General features: G+C 36.4%; 1 pseudogene; it reads left to right on the top strand.

Moving 5' to 3' along the window:
• Positions 1-8054: 8054 nt before the first annotated feature.
• LOC141606490 (alpha-glucosidase-like) lies at positions 8055-12387 on the top strand (annotated as a pseudogene).
• The last annotated feature ends 386 nt before the right edge of the window (positions 12388-12773 follow it).

Raw genomic sequence — 12773 nt, forward strand, 5'->3', positions numbered from 1 at the left:
AATTCGACTTCTACGAATTTTGACAAAATATCTCGAAAATTTTTAATAGTTTGTATGAACTTCAAAACTAATTAAAATCACCCTATTGAAACCCGGTTTTTAATCCGTTTTTTACTTTAACCCGTTTGCAAACCCGTTTACTAAAACGCCATTAGAAGTCACTAGACAACTTACACAATCATTATTAAATATATGTAACCTCTCATTCATTAAACCCAACCTACCCTTCATCAATTATTAATCTCCATCCATAATCTCTATCTTCTACCACTTCAACTTCCCCTCTTTCTTTGAAAAAAAAAACCCTATGGAAGATGATCGTAACCCCGATTGGCGATGGATGCAACCACGGTTTAGAAGAGTTTATCCAATACCCGGTGTTATTCGGGATATGACCGAAGCACCAATCATTGAAGGTACGGATGAAAGTAAATCCGCCTTTAAGGTTGCCGCATGCATGGACCTCATGTCCATGTACATATTTCCTAGGAGTGGTGCATGGCAGAGAATACATATGACCCGTACTTGTAAAATGTGGGCGTATGGATGGGCTCAGAGCAGGAAAAGCGTTGAAACGGAGTAGAAAAAAGCCGAGGAAAAATACGGTGAAGGGGCGAAATATTGCCCTTAATTTGGCGTCTTCATTTTATAATCGATCATCATCTATGTTAATGTAAATTAACTAGTTTTTCATATTGTGAAATATGTTATCGGATTATTATCGTACTTGTTGATGTTTGATTTTCCTCCCCTATTGTAAAATATGTCGGTTGTAATCGTCTAGTCAAGTCTGATGTTTGTAATATGTAATCGGATTGTATAATTATGTTGGTTGTAAGTCGTATGGTTTTGGGATCACTTGTAATCGGATGATATTCCTATGGTAATCTAATCGGATTTTGATAAGTTGGAAGGCGTACAGTATTGTTTTTAATTTTTTTTTGTTACAAGAAGCGGGATTATGCCCATAAATTAAAGTCGTATTGTTTTGTGATCTCAATTCAATCAGAATTCATATGTTTACGTTTCATTAAATTGTAGCACAAACTTTTCAATTCGACAATATCGACTATAAATCAGTATGCATATGTTTACGTTTCACTAAGTAAATGTATTCAATTAACTTTTCAATTCGCCAATATCGACTAATGTTTATAAGGATACGATTTAAATTAGACTAATTCTCATTAAGTTTACAAATTTCATTGAACTATGACGAACTAAAAAATTGGACTAACTATTATGCAATTACACTTACTCATAGACAAACTGGAAAACTTTAGAACGGTTCCACAAAGCTGATTAATAAACTAAATTAATTCGACTAAACTAATAGAAAATTGATCAATTCGAATAAATTGCAAATAGGACTAAATTAACATTGTCTACAATTCGAATAAACCAAATCAATTCAATAAAATTGACAAAAAACAATTGAAATAAAATCGTTTCAAAACTTAATTAAAGATTCATCTACTGCGTGTTATGAGCTGTGCTTCTAGTAACCCTCCTCCTTCTCGGCGTAGGTTGTGACGGACCTGCCTCGTCGACGTTCAAAGCCCTTCTCCTTCTCGGCGTAGGTTGTGACGGACCTGCCTCGTCGACGTTTAAAGCCCTCCTAACTGTAATTTGTCTAGGCCTAGGAGCTCTACCCGTTCCTCTCTTATCAACGAGGTCTTGCAAGCCGCCTTCTCTACGTGGAGTCGCATTTCTGACCATGTGACATTGATTTTCTTCCTTCCGTTGTAGTCTCCTTGTCCCCCACAACCGATTAACTTCGTAACCTGCACCCATGTCGTTGAGGGTCTGAATGCCAACCGTTTCTTCCATTTCTTTCACCATCTTTGATGTATCTCTATCATATATGGCGTAAGCATCATCGGATTGTAATGCTAGCCTGAATATGTAGTCGTTCCTCAATGTCACCCCAAGTGAACGCTTAAGGCGTTCCGACTCTCCGGATGTGTGGTAGCCGACCTGAAGATGTTCATAACCTCTAACCAAATCCTTTCGAAACCGAGTCAAAATGTACTTATCAGGAATTAACTGCACTTTCTTCAGCAACATAGCACGGATAATATGCTTACATAATATTCCTCGGAATTCAAAACGTTGACAACTACAATTATACTCACCTGTACCTGTGTTGATTGTGACATTGTAGTTCTTATCCCGTGGAGCCCAAAACGGATGTTTCACCTCCTCAGTTACAACAAAAGAAGAGAATTGCCCGATATTCATTTCATTAGAAGCATTAATGTGTATAAGGGCGTACACCTCTTTTTTAACCTTCGCGAACATCTTATTAGTATAAGCTCTTTAGAAGACTTCCTCAACGATGACACTCTTATCGTACAAAGACGGTTTATTGGTGCAAGCAAAGTTTAATCGTTCTTCCTCCTCGACCTTGACTCGTAGGGCATTTTCGTAGTTGCCAAGGAATGCGAACAAAGTTGTTTGTGGATTAACATAATTCTTGAAGAATCTGTTCGTCTGCTCACGTCTTTGTGTGGATGACATACCTGCGCAAAACATGTGCCTCCAATACAACGGAACCTATGACTCCCTTTACTCATACATCTCCTTGATCCAGCTATGCAGTCGTATCCCATATTTATCAACAAAAATTTGCCAAGATGCCTCAAAATCATCGATGTGTTTACTCTCATAAACCACATCCCTTAGGTCAGCTTGAATTTCACGGAACCTAGCAAAGTTCCTCAAATTCTTAAAACCATTTCGCATTATGTGCCAAAGACACAAACGGTGTGGCGTATTAGAAAATACGGTCTTCACAGCCAAACCAATCCCCCTACCAAAATAGCTATCAAGGATCGATTTAAACCATAATACTTCGACTCAAATCGTACTAAATTAATTCCATTTTACATGATTGATAAATACATAATGAACTTGATTTTTTTAAAAAAAAAATCCAATTCAATAAGAAAAAACCGTAGCTCAATAGGGTTCTCATGAATGACTAAAATTTGATTATTTAACTCAAGATAATAATGTTACCTGTTACAAAGGAACGTAGCGTCATAAGAAATCGCATCACCAAATACCTTCGCCATAGCCCTGCAACGTCCATCGGCCCAAAATACATTAACCAACATCCCTTTTGAATCCGTCTGGATTGCATAGTAAAAATCGGGATCGACTTCTTTCAACTTAATAAATCTTTCTTTAAGAGCATTAACATCACCTTGAATTCTACTGCGTCGTCGTTCTTGATTGAGCATGTTCCTCAAATCACGCTCAATTACTGTTAAATTCGCGTGACCACCAACTTCTCTGACCAAGGTGTTAAAGTTTTTAGCAATTGGGATACCGGCTTCATCATTCATCAAGGCTCGTCGCTTAAGATATGCATCCCATACCCTGTATCCGACCATATGTCGACTTTTTGCCGGATTGAGATCATCATGATTGTGGTCCAATCTAGCATGCTTGATGACCATGAAATCATCTATTAAAGTGGCTTGTACGACACATTCGCATGGCTTAAATGAGGAAACGTCAATGTTCTTTTTCCTTGGTTTAGCCGCCCTTGTGCAACATAATCTGACTTGTTTATACATGTAAAAACGAGGCTCGCTCTTTCCCACACCATATCGCTTTACCCCTTTTCCTGAATAGTAATCCAGTAGTTTGCTAGTCCTAATATAAAATTGAAAGCCTTGATTATAGGCATATTGGTAACAATATGCACCAAGCTCATCACCATTTACAAAATGCATTCCTTGTGTCGGAGGGTCAAGTTCAACATTGTCGGTGTGTCCGCTTTTTAGGAACTTAGCGACCTTCTGCACATACCCCCCTTCAACAACAGGAGGTTCATGCAAGTCATCTACAACAACCTCATTTTCGACGACAGTATCATCGTTGTCGTTGACGTCATCCTCATGGTTGTCGTCACCCTCATCGTTGACGTCATCCTCATGGTTGTCGTCACCTCCAATGTTGACAGGTTCACCATCAACACCGTCATCATATAACAAATCATCTACGCTAAAGTTGTCAAAGCTAACAACCTCCTCCCCGATCATCCCCGTCCCATTGAAGTTCCACGTTATTAACAACGTCCTCTTGATCATCCCCGTCTTGTTGAACTTCCACATTATTATGAACATCTTCTAAACTGATATTGTCAAGATCGTCTTCCCAAGGCAAAGGCACATTAAGATCAAGCTCATCGTCTTCCCCAGGCAAATTAAGATCAAAATCCATCTTCAATAACTAATGCTTGTTTTTTTCTTAAAAAAAAATAGTATCTCTTTGTTTTTCTGTTAACACTTCAACGTTGAGATACAAGAAAATAAAAATAATTATACCAAAAAATCTCAACAAAAAGATATGATTTAGAAAACGGTATTAAAAATTATACTCGTATGATTTAAGAATCAACTTAAATAAATAAATTTAATTGTATCAAATAAAAGATTCTTAAAATCATTTAGTTACCAAAAAAATCTAATATGAAAATAAAATAATAAAAGGAAACAATAAAAGGCAAAATTTAGGGCAATATAATAGGAAAGTTTGAATATTTTATGAATTAAGATTATTTAACACTATATAATAAAATTAAATTGATTATTAGATGTGCTGATACCCCTTGCTTAAATGGTAAAACACCCTTCTAATGCACAATGCGTCTCGTGTTCGATTCTTATTAACAACAATTTTTGGTTTTTGTATTCTATTTTCCACTTTTTTCCCCCAAATTGCACGAATTAGGGTTCATCAATCCTTAATGATAACAAAAATCGAATTACATACTAGATCAATTTCACCTATTTAATTACGGTTCATAATCATTTGATTAATCGAATTAGGGCTAAATTTATGCACCTATTGACGAATTAGGGTTCATCATTAATTAATCTGGAAAGAAAATCGCATTCAAGTTCCAAAAATTCATGAATTGAACTAGGAATGGTATTTTAATTACATGAACGATTTTGATTATTTTATATTGAATATTAATCAATTTTATGTATCGAATTCAATTACGTATTGATTATTTGGATAAAAATTAGGGTTCCAATAATTAGGGGTTTTTCGAAAAAATATGCAATCATAAAAAAATGGTGAATAAATCCACATAATGTTAACGACAATTTTGAAAACTAAATTGAAAATTTAGAAAACTAAATCAAATATAACAAAAATAACCATAAATAATGTTAACTAAGTGTAGTTAACTAATTAACTATATATGTAAAATGACTAACCTAACCCTAAACTAATCTAACCTAGTTTACCACGGTTTGCCACGTATCACGCCACCATTGGTTTGTGTACAAATTTTTTGTACACTATGTGTATCTGTATCATCTTCCCCACATTGAAGCTAAGCATTCTTATTTTTGGTGAAAATGTGATTATGACAAGTTACAGGTAATAACTACCATTTGTTCAATCATTATTCATTATAGTCCCTCCTATTCTAGATAAGTGTCACATTGTATGGATGACACAAGAATTAAGGAGGGAGTAAATAATGTAAAGTATTGTGGTGGGTGAGGTAATTGGAGAGAGCGAAGATATTGTTGAATATTATTGTGAGTAGAGTGATTAAAATAAATAGTGTTGTGCGTGAGGTGGGGTATTCTTACGGGTTGAAATGATTAAAATAAGTATAAAAATTTACTAAAAATAGACAATAAAACATTATTGTGAATCCTCTATCTATAAAAGTTGAAGCCTTTAAAGGTTTTCTATTGGTCCCTAATTTTTAGGAAGAAAAAAGGATTTAATTTTTTTAGGCACCCCACGTTTTCCTCACTGATTTATTTTCCCTCTCTCTTGATTATTAATTCTCCCTCCTGTTAATTATTATATGAACACTATGTTAAACCATACATTATATACATTTCCTAACATAATTTATACATATATTTGAATGTTTGAATACATATTTCTAATAAAAAAAAATTACAAAATCCTAATTTGTTAACAACTAAAAAAATCATGATATTTACATCTTTGTGTATAAGATTTTAGGGGGCGTTTGTTTCGCGCATGGGTATAAGTTTGGAATTAGGGATCATACATGAGTGGTATGTGGTTGGAACTTCATTCCTCATACCTTGTGTTTGTTTCAATTGTATTCGGTATGAGTTTGAAACTAAGGTAAAGTTGAAATATGTAAAATCTAATACTTTAAATAATAATTTTAACATATAAAATCATGAAAATAAAGATTTAATCATATAATTATATAAAATGTTTCATTTACAATATGTCATAATATTTATTTTCACAATTTTGTTTATTATAGTTTGATACCCATGACCCATGGGTATCAATCTCATACCCTCCCCCCTCCTTGGGTATGAGAAACCCATACCTTATGGGTTTGAGGTATGAGTATGAAACTCCCAAATTTGCCAAACAAACACTTGATATGAGTTTGGCTCATTCCAAACTCATACCTCAAACATTTTGTGTTTGAACCAAACACCCCCGACCCCTTATAGGTAAAACAAATAATCAGACATAGGAAATAATAGTTTATGTTTTATAATTATGTGCAGTTTTGTTTTCAGTATTTAAGCATTTCATCGAATAATTAAACATTCAATCCCGTGCAATATATTGCACGGGTATAAAACTAGTAGATAGAAATTGACAATAAAACTGTTATATAAAGTAGAATAGAAGGGACCCAAGATGTGTGAGTCTAGTGGAATTCCAGGATAACCTCAAAGCCTCCTAAGGAGGAATTGCGAGGTCTTGGGTTCGATTCCCTAGATGAACACTTTCCTGGGGACCTGACGCCCGGAGAGGGAATAATCCCCGCGGGAAAGAACTCACATGGTACAGGCGCCTAGCAGGGTGGAGTCCTGTATCCGGGGAGGATCCAACCTCCTCGTCATCAAAAAATAAAAAAGTAGAATAAAAGGGAGTATAACATTTGTGAGACGTCATGAACTTGTGACGCGCCACAATTGAGAATGTGTGTACATTGTAACGAGTAAACGAGCCCGTCTTACATTGGTTGACTATCAAAGGTAATGAAGGGAGTATTTGTCTATATTTGATAAGGCGGTAATAAAAGCGCGCATATTAAAAACGTCACGTTGATATAATTTCAGTCAACATAATATCGTTTTTTTAAGATGCCAAAGTTGACTTGACTTCATTACGTAGCATTTACTATTATCGGAAAAAGCACATGGTGTTTTTGAGGTTTGACATTTTACACGAAATATCTAATTTTTTGACCTGAAAAATTTTAAGAGGCCATAACTCGTATTTATGAGCTCAGAAAGTAATAATTTTTTTTTTCAAATGATCATATTTCCGAGAACTACGACTTCAAAAAAGTATATTTATCGAGTTACCAAGAGATATGGTAACTCAAAGTTTGTTTGGTTTAAAAATTTTGACATACAAAAGTTCCTAGCCACGGGATTCAAATACGACAATATATTTTTTTTAAATCGTAGTTCTAGGAAAGAGGATTGATTTCAAAAAAAATTGGATCATTTTCAGAACTCGTAAACACGAGTTATGGCATCTTAAAATTTTCCGAATAAAAAACTGGAAATATCAAGGACAAACTTTTTTTTTTTAAACTCGACGGATTCAAATCGAGCCCGAGCTTAAGATTAAAATGAAGGGAACTTTTTTCCTTTGTAGACCGCACTTCAAAGCAAAGAAGTCAGTCAAGCTTAAAACCAAGTCTATGGTGGTGTGATGTTACCAGTTGATAGTACGAACAAAAAGAAATCTGTGACCTTTGTAACAAGAGTTAGGTACAAACACAATTGGAAGACTTGAAATGTGGGCCGATTCTTGGAAATTGTGACACGGGCCATTATGGGCATGATTGGTTAGAGCCAATTTGACTTTAGCAATTTCTTTTTGGAGACGGATATATTTGTCTTAAAAAATAAAATGTGTTAAATAGATAAATCAGACAAAAACAGAATGTTTAGATACGAATATGAGCATTTTAACGGATATGAGTCATATGAGACATATATAAAGGGATGTAGGTAACAACAAGGATTATATTCCTCTATACTTAACGAATTGGTTGGTACATATATTGAATATCAATCATGCGACGGTCCAAAATTCCTTGGTTTGATAGTATGACACTAGTAGCGGAAGTGTTACTAGTGTTGTGCGTTATAATTGTAGGAACTACAGCACTCGAAAATGGTCACGAACAAGTTGTTGGGTACGGGTACGAGTACGAGGTGACTTATGCTCAAGTCGATAGCTCTACCGGCTCCATTTCTGCCTTGTTGCACCTCATTCGTAACTCCTTTGTTTATGGACCCGATGTTCAATTCCTGAGCCTAACTGCAAGGTACGCGTTTTGTTGAATTTGTCCATTTCATTTCCGCTCCTTTATTTATGAATTACCTTATCTTTCCCTTAGAAATGTCCCTATATATGGTCCATTTATAAGATATGATATTGTCCATTTAGAGCTAAGTCTATTTTTCTATGGATGGCAGTATGGCGCCACCGGGTGGCACCGAATCTCGGGGCTGCCATAATTAAAGAAGAATAAAAATCTGGGAAGTTAGTTTTTGTTTTTGCGCCAAAAGGTTAAGGGTAGGTATGTAATTTTATATACAATATTCAATAACTATTCCATTAAATTTATACGAAACTGAATTTTATTTGAATTATTTTATACCCGCATAATTTATTTAATATTCCGTATTAATCTAAATTATTTTCATCTAATTGTTTCTTCATCATTATATTGTGTTCTTGATCTTCTTTGTTATTCATCTACAAAAATTTTCATCACTAATTAGTTTCTTTATCACTTTCTTTATAAAAGAAACATTCTTCATCATAATTGAACAACCGACGTAAATATTGAAAATTAAATATTATCCATCGATAAAGTAAAAAAGACTCGTAAAATTTATCATCAAATGCGTCTCTTTGGCAAGAACACATGTTGATTCCGCCGGAGGAATTGAGAACTCATTGTTTGATTGATTCCCACTAAAGAACCAAACGAACCTTGCTATTATGCATTAAGTGAACATCAGGTTTGCTGATTTGTTATTATATGCAAATTCACAAAGGATTTTTTTGCCTTTGAAGAATTTCATTTTCAACAATTCTAAAAATAAAATTGTTGTTATTAATTGTAAATTTTAAAGTTCCTTAATTACCCTTTAGCTTTAATTTGTTTGAAATTCAAGAATTAATGAAGGCAAATGAAAATAGTTAATGAAAGTACAATTATACACCGGGTGGTATCACCCGGTGACGCCATCTCATTTTCCTTTTTTCTATTATACCCGAATAAATTATTTCGATATAAACATAAACCGAAGTGACAATCACAATGCAAACGGTCGCTAACAACTCTCACTGGTGCAGCTTTGAGGAGGAAGACCGTCTAAGGATACGAATAACCGATGCCAACATCACCCGTTGGGAACTCCCCGACTCCATCCTCCACCGCCCATCACCACCACCGCACCCACGCCCTCCCACCACCACTAACCATCACAGCTCCACCACAAAAACCACCATCCTAACCACCCTACACACAGACCTAACCTTCACACTCCACCACACAACACCCTTCTCCTTCACCATAACCCGAAAATCCACCAACGACACGCTCTTGGACACCACCTCCACCCCTCTCATCTTCAAACAGCAATACCTCCAATTCTCCTCCTCCCTCCCGGTCCACCTGGCCCACCTTTATGGGCTGGGGGAACACACCAAGCCCACCTTTCAGCTGGCTCATAACCAGACCCTTACTATATGGAATGCGGACATTGCTGCTTTTAATACCAACCTTAACTTATACGGGTCACACCCGTTTTATATGGACGTGAGGTGGGGTCCAGTGAAGGGTATGACCCATGGAGTGTTGTTATTGAATAGTAATGGTATGGATATTGAGTATACAGGGGATCAAATTACATATAAGGTGATTGGTGGAGTTATCGATCTTTATGTCTTTAGTGGGCCCACGCCTGTCGCGGTCATGGATCAGTATACCAAGCTTATCGGCCGTCCTACTCCTATGCCTTACTGGGCGTTTGGTAATCGTACTCTCTTTATTCTCGTTAATTGTTTACATTTACTTGTGAATCAACGTTTTTATGTAAAACAATGGACCTTAAACAATTTGTAGGAACGAACTAAAATGAAACACGTAAAATATACAGGTTTTCACCAGTGTCGATGGGGTTATCACAATGTAAGCGAGGTTGAATCCGTGGTAGAGAGGTACGCTAAAGCTAATATTCCTCTGGAAGTAATGTGGACCGACATTGATTACATGGATGCCTTCAAGGATTTTACTGTCGATCCTATTAATTTTCCCTTGGACAAAATGCAACAGTTGGTCTCTAAACTTCACAGTAACGGGCAAAGATATGTTCCAATTGTGGATCCTGGTAAGATTTACTCCTTATGCCTTTTTTTTTCCGACATATTGTCGCTGAATTTGACTGTATCCATTTCCGTCAAAGTCAAAGACTCGTTATTCTTTGGTTCTGAATCATTATGTAACTGAAAGTGTGTTTTTGTTGCAATGTTAGGTATCAGTACAAACAAGACGTACGGAACTTTTATCAGAGGGATACAATCTGACGTCTTCATCAAGCGAAATGGTAAACCATATTTAGGCTTTGTCTGGCCAGGACCAATATATTACCCTGATTTTCTTAACCCTGCTGCTCAAGCTTACTGGCTCGACGAGATCAAGAGATTCCGAGAACTTCTTCCATTCGGCGGTATTTGGATTGACATGAATGAAGCATCAAATTTCATTACTTCTGACCCATTACCAGGCTCTACCCTTGATGATCCGCCTTATAAGATAAATGATTCCGGAAGCCACAGACCAATAATCAGCAAGACTATACCACCAACAGCTATGCATTATGGTAATATCACTGACTATAATGTTCATAATCTATACGGATTCTTAGTGTCACCAAGGAAAGGCCATTTGTACTATCTCGGTCCACCTTCGTTGGGTCTGGCAAATACACTGCACATTGGACAGGGGATAATGCCGCAACATGGGATGACCTGGCATATTCTATTCCGTCTATCTTAAACTCTGGACTTTTCGGAATGCCAATGATTGGAGCGGATATTTGTGGCTTTGCTGGAAATACTACTGAAGAGCTTTGTCGCCGTTGGATTCAGGTAAATGATGCATGTTTTTTTTTTGTTTTATAAAACCTCACACACGTTTTTCCGTTTATTAACATCGAGTTTGTATGATGAGTGCAACTAGGAGCTTTTTATCCGTTTTCAAGAGATCATTCAGCGAAAGACACTACGTATCAAGAGCTCTACCTATGGGAATCCGTTGCTTCAGCAGGAAAGACTGTGCTTGGACTCCGTTATAGACTCCTCCCCTACTTTTACACGCTAATGTACGAAGCACAGATGACCGGAGTCCCTATTGCACGACCTCTTTTCTTTACCTTTTCAGAGGACATCCAAACTTATGGCATTAGCTCCCAGTTTCTCCTTGGCAATGGCGTGATGGTGTCGCCTGTTCTAAAATCTGGTGCTGTATCAGTCAATGCATATTTTCCACAAGGAAACTGGTTCGACTTATTCAATTACACTCGGTCAGTCACTGCAGCTACTGGGAGTACTGTCACTCTTAGCGCACCTGCCGGTCATATTAATGTTCACATCCATGAAGGTAATTCTTTCACACTTAAAATCACTGAATGTTATTTGTCGTCCGAGAATTTATTGTCTTGTCCAATGTGGTTTCTGAATATCATCAGGTAATATATTGGAAATGCAAGGGGAAGCCATGACGACACAGGCTGCTCGGAACACACCATTCCATCTTTTGGTGGTCATGAGCAACTGTAAGGCCAGCGCAGGGCAGGTATACTTGGATGACGGAGTTAATCCGGTAATGGATGGACCCGATGGACGATAGAGCTTGGTAAGATTTTCCGCGGAATTGGCAACAGGGAACGTTACCATTCGATCAAATGTCACCAACGGACGTTTTGTAATGACTCAAAGATGGGTTGTTGATAAAATTACAATTTTGGGTCTCACCAAAGGAGTTCAGATAAAGCGGTACACAGTTGAGCAGGGAAGTAGGACGACAAAAGGCGACATGTTAAGATTAAGATCAAGTTACGATGATGACGGAAAGTTTGTTGTGATAGAGATTTCAAGTCTAAGGTTGGCTATTGGACAGGGTTTTAAAATTGAACTGCAATTCGATCAAGGAGGAATGAAACATAAACATCCAATAACCTGCAGCTAAACATACACACCCAATGAATTGCATCGGTTTATGAAAAATGTGATCTCAACTGACAACATTTTTCGTCTACAAATCAATAATCTGATTATTGATGAAAAATGTTAGCATCGGTTTTTCTGATAAACGTATAATTTTCTCGTAAGGAAGCATGTTAGCTTTACACAGTTACCATTTTCTCGTCTGCAAATCAATAATTTTCGTCTACAAATCAATAATGTAATTATACGTTTACAATTGGAGTTCATATAATGGTATTCTGATTTTCTCTAAGAGCAATTTTGTTAAGCATTCCGTATTTATTTTAATCAATTTACTCGAGGGTGCAAGTTATGTGCTCGCGACTTATGTTGGATAATTTCTTATTAGTTCGAGTAGATAATAATAAGCATGAATGAAAATATGTAAAGGGAACATATTTGTTAGGGTGCAAACTCATGTCCCACATCGGTAGAATAAAGATGGAAGATCATCTTTATAAGTGTCCAGAAAATATAATAGTACGAGG

Source organism: Silene latifolia, chromosome 10 (genome assembly GCF_048544455.1).
Source record: "Silene latifolia isolate original U9 population chromosome 10, ASM4854445v1, whole genome shotgun sequence".
Taxonomy (NCBI): Eukaryota; Viridiplantae; Streptophyta; class Magnoliopsida; order Caryophyllales; family Caryophyllaceae; genus Silene; species Silene latifolia.